Here is a 5,495-nt window from a genome sequence, read left to right as displayed (position 1 = left end):
AAGGGTTCGGCGGCCGAACCTTCCTTCGGCGGCCGAACCTGGTTTTGCCCGAAGGACAGAACCCTGCTCTGTTTCATGCAAACTTTGCCCAAAAACCTACAAACATGCATATCAACTACTCCCAACTAGCATATACACATATATATGCACAAAGGGGTCTACAACTATCCTAAAACCTCAAACAAACATAACACACAACACTTAATCATGCTGGAACACCACAAATCACCAAAAACCTCACCTAAACCTAAACATGCATACTACCCATACAAACTTCATAAAACCTTTCAAAATCATCAAAGAAGCTCAGGATCTTCACTTACCTCTTAAAAAACTTGAGGATGAAGGATCCCAACGTGGAGATATGAAGAAAAGCTCTTCCAAAGCTCCAAGCTTCAAAACTTGGTTCTTTTGCTCAAAACCTTCATAAATCACCAAAACTCTTAAAACTCTTGAAAGATTTGATGAAAATCATGGAAAACATGAAAGTCAACGTAGGAGAGGCTGAAACTCACCTCTGGCTGCAAGTGGAGGAGAAATAACCTCCTTCCACCGACCCTTGGCCCTTTTATAGGTGGCTGGCCAGACCACCTTCGGCAGCCGAACGTGAAGCCGCAACCATGCAATGTTCGGCGGCCGAAAGTGACCTTCGGCGGCCGAACCTTTGCATTTCTCCCTTGTTGCTTTTCTTTCAAAACTCAAGTCTTTGAACACTTCAAAACATGCAAACAAGTGACAATACTTTGGAAAACATAGGCATTACCCTTCTCGAGGGTTCCGACACCCGAGATTCCACCGGACTACAAGAATTCCGATGCCGGACTCGAGCCGGGTATTACATTAATAGTTGTTACCAACTGAGGAATGAGATAGAAAAGCTGATAAAAAGGGCTCATCTGAAAAATTTTTTCAAAAAGGAGGTTGCTCCGAATAATAAGCCAAAGGAAAGGAGAGGGCTGCACGACCAGTGAATGATGGGTCAACCAAGACCATCAATATGATAATCAAAGAAGAAGCAACGCAACCCTTTAGGGTAAATAGAAAAGAGAAGGGATGGCAAGCAGAAAGAGATAGAAGTTATGCAAATGACAGAACATATCCCAGGAGTGGTCCACTTCTTGGCGGTCAATGGAAAAGGGATATAAATGCCACATGACGATGCTTTAGTTGTAGAAGCAATAATCCATAACTTCAAAGTGCAGAAAATTCTAGTGGACGATGGAAGCAAAGTCAACCTCCTTCCCTATCTAGTGTTCCAAGCCATGAAGATACCTAAAAAGAACCTGATGAGATCAGGCCCCGGTGAAAGGAATAGGCGCAGCGTTAATACCGATAGAAGGAAAAGTTAAACTGTTATTGACTCTTGGGACACCTTCTATGGCTTGGAACCAGCATGCCTAGTTTTTGGTGGTCAGATTGCCTCTAGTATACAATGCCATCTTTGGCTGAGCGATATTGCATGATTTTGAAGTAGCTACTAGTATTCGCTATATATACATGAAATTTCCAACTGAAGGAGGGATAGCCACAGTCAATGGAAGATAAGATGAGTCACGAGCTATATACTTAGTAGTCGTGGTCGGGGAAGAGGAAGAGGAGGTACACCGAGAAGTCATGGAGGTAAGAAATGAGGAACAGAGAACTCAACCAGCCGAAGAACTTGAAAGCTTCACTCGAAGTAAGGAACACCTTAAGAAGACCTTCAGTATGAATGCAAACCTAAACAGCAAGTAGAAAGAAGCAGTCAAGGCCCTAGTCAGGGGGCCTAGATAACATATCCAGAATTGACCCACAAATCATGTCCCATAAGCTGAATGCATACCCAAATGTGAAAGTGGTCAAATAAAAGAAGAGGATGTACGGAGCAGAGAAGAGAAAAGCTACAAGGTTTGTGGTAAAGAAATTGATAGAGGCTAAATTTGAAAGGAAAGTGGCATATCCAAAGTGGTTAGCCAACCCAGTCCTTGTAAAAAAATCTAATGATAAATACCAAATGTGTATAGATTTCATCGACCTTAATCAAGCCTATCCAAAAGATGGCTATTCCTTCCATGATATTAATAAATTGGTCAATACTACGGCTGGTTTTGAGTACTTGTCTTCTTTAGATGCTATGTTTGGTTATCATTAAATCCCTATATACGAGGCTGACGAAGAAAAACCTTATTTATAATCGAAGACGATACATACTGCTACAGAGCGATACTATTTGGGCTAAAGAATGCAGGGGCAACCTATCAAAAGTCGATGAATAAAAATTTCAAAGAACAAATAGGACATAATTTAGAAGTATATATGGACGATATAATAATAAAGAGAAGGTCGTTCAAAGAACATATAGAAGAATTGAAGGAAATTTTTGCGGTTCTTGACAAGTATCAGATGAAGCTCAACCCTTTCAAATGTGCTTTTTTTATCAAATGAGGAAAATTTCTGTGTTATATGGTCAGTGCTCGAGGTATAGAATCAAACGCTGAGAAAGTCCAAATTATCCTTGATATGCTTCAGGCTACCTGCATCGGGATGTCTAGAGGTTGACTGAAAGAATCATTGCATTAAACAGGTTCATGTCAAAATCAGCTGAAAATGTCTGCCCTTCTTTAAAAGCTTGAGAAAACCTCCCAATTTTGAATGGAATAAAGAATGTCAAAAAGGCTTTTGATGAATTGAAAGATTATTTAATCTCCCAAAAAATTCTTAGCTGACTTATAGATGAGGAAGATTTGTATATATGCTTGGCAGCTTCTGACCAAGAAGTCAGTGCAGTGTTAGTCAGGGAAGAGAACAAGATTTAAAGACAAATTTGTATGCGAGTAAAATACTAAAAGGGGCTGAGGTCAGATATTCCAATATCGAAAAATTCACACTGGCACTACTCCTGGTAGTTCAGAAGTTCAAAGTCTATTTGTAAAACCATCAAAGGATTATAGTGACAGACCAACCTCTCAGAAGAATATTCTAACGACTGGAGATGTCATGGTGGATGCTAGCTTGGTCAGTCAAAATAGGACCTTACTGTTGCAATATAAACATCGCATGACGATGAAGGCTCAGGTGCTGGTAGATTTCATAGTTGAATGCTAAATTTAATAAAGAAAAAGACCTCAGAGAGCCAAATCAAAATGAAGAAAGGAACAAAGTTCAAGAGGAAGGAGAGGATGAAAGTAGTCATATGTACCATTGGACCCTACATATGGATGGGGTAGCAGGACCAAGCCAGAATGGAGCAGGAGCAATTCTAGAAGCGCCAAACGACTTGGTCATCTCGTATGCATTACAGTTTGACTTCTTAGTAACAAATAACATGGTTGAATATGAGGTTTTAATTAATGGGATGCAATTGGCAATGGGAATCATAGTAAGTGACTTGAAGGTCTTCAGTGACTCACAGCTGGTCGTCAATCTAATCCAGGGCGTGTACAAAAGGCAAGGGATGAAATGATGAAACGGTACCTAATAAGGGTATGAGAGCTCCAACATGAATTTGAGTCAAAAGGTGTCCCTCTCCTAGTGGACCTGATGCAGAACTATAGCCTATTAGAGACTGAAATGACACATACCCTAGTATAAAAAAACTTAGTACGGAAAATAATTTCCCAATCAAAAGCACTATTAACTAACATGCAATTAAGAACACTTATAATTTATTGATTTTAAGAGTAATAAGAATAAGAACCATAAAGTTAGTATCAAACCTTATTCGTGATGCAATGTTAAGAACCAAGATTTCTCTTAAACTCTCAAAAAAGAATCGCGTAAAGCAATTGTATTGAGTAATTGATAATTTGTCTACAATATGGAAAAAGAGATTCTTTATATACTCTAAGGCAGCCTACTATTAACCTAATGTTATACCCGGCTAGACCTCGGCATCAGAATTCCTATTTTTCGATGGAATCTCGGATGTCGAAAACCTCTAGAAAGGTAAAATATGTTTTTCTAAAATGTTTTCATGTGTTTTAAGGTTTTAAGTAAGAAAGAAATTGAGTTTTTCAAAGAAAAGCACCAAGGAAGGAAAGCCAGGTTCGGCCGCCGAACATGGTTCAGTTTAGGAAGCACCTTTGGCCCCCGAAGGTGGTTTGGCCAGCCACCTATAAAAGGCCCCATGTCCGAAAATGGGCGAGTTTTTTTCCCCATTTTCGGGCAAAGGTGAGTCCATGCCCTTCCATGGTTAGTTTTGATGTTTTCCTTCAAATCGTTCATGTTCTTTATGAGTTTTAACTTGGTTTTGAAGATTTTGAGCTAAAGATCAAGTTTTTGAAGCTTGGAGACTCCGGAGCTCGATTTCTCCCATCTCCGAGTTAGAACCGCCTCTCCTCTCGATATTTCAAGAGGTAAGAGTAGATCCTACCCTTCTTTTATGATTTTAGTAAGTTTTGAGGGGTTTTAGAAAGGTTTGATGCATGATTAGCTTAGTTGTAAAAGGTTAGGGTTTATGTGAGTTAATGATGCAATGTATGTTTGTGTTGGTTAAAATGTAATGTTGTTGGGATATAGACTAGTTTTAAGCGCCTAAATGCTTAAGAGTGTGTTTTTGCATGGTTTGGTTTGAGTTTGGAGGATTTGGGAGGTTGTTTGTGCATGAGAGGCTGAGTTCTGCCATTCTGGAAGAACTCAGGTTCGGCAGCCGAAGCCATGTTCGGCTGCCGAACTTGCCTGGGGAGGCAGTTCTGGCTGCCGAACCCTGCCCCTGAAAGTTTGGACTTTCGGCTCTGGAAGGGAGTTTCGGCCGCCGAACCTACCCCTGAAGGTTGGCGAGTTTCGGCTCTGGAACCACTTTCGGCCGCCGAACCTGCCGTCGAAAGTGGCTGAGTTTCGGCTCTGGAGGGACTTTCGGCAGCCGAACCTGCCGCCGAAAGTGCCCTGTTCAGCCTTCCTTTGCATGTTTTCTATGATTGTTTTAAGGTATTTTTGGGGGGTTTTTGGGGAGTTGTTTAGAGTCATGTTAGTGTATGTTTGGTCCCTCATTTGAGTCCACCTGTGTAGGTTTGGACCCGAGGAACCGAGGACCCCAGCAGTGAGATAGCTGCTTCAGAGTCTTTCCAGAGTCAGCCTGAGATGAGTAGAATGGATCTTTATGTTTCAAAGCAAATAAATTTCAAGCATGTTCATGCATCACGAATGCCATGATATATATTAGGTTGTTTGCATTAGAATTCAAGAATATATTGCATTGCATTCTATGATGTTGGTGTGGATGGATGTTGGATGATCCATTAGCCCTTGATATGATATGATGACGATGATACGGTATGTAAGACCAGTGAGGCCCATTCTACGCCCCTGGCACAGAGTAAGAGAAAGACTAGTGAGGCCCATTCTACGCCCCTGGCACATTGGAATGTTACGTTATGTTATGTTAAGAGAAAGACCAGTGAAGCCCATTCTACGCCCCTGGCACCATTGGAATGTGTAGAGGGCTATTGGTGACAAGTCCATCCTTGATGTGAATTGTTTATGATGTGATGCATTCCATAAAAGCATATGATTTAATA

Source organism: Manihot esculenta, chromosome 11, assembly GCF_001659605.2.
Source record: "Manihot esculenta cultivar AM560-2 chromosome 11, M.esculenta_v8, whole genome shotgun sequence".
NCBI lineage: Eukaryota > Viridiplantae > Streptophyta > Magnoliopsida > Malpighiales > Euphorbiaceae > Manihot > Manihot esculenta.
Note: the sequence above shows the minus strand (reverse complement) of the source record.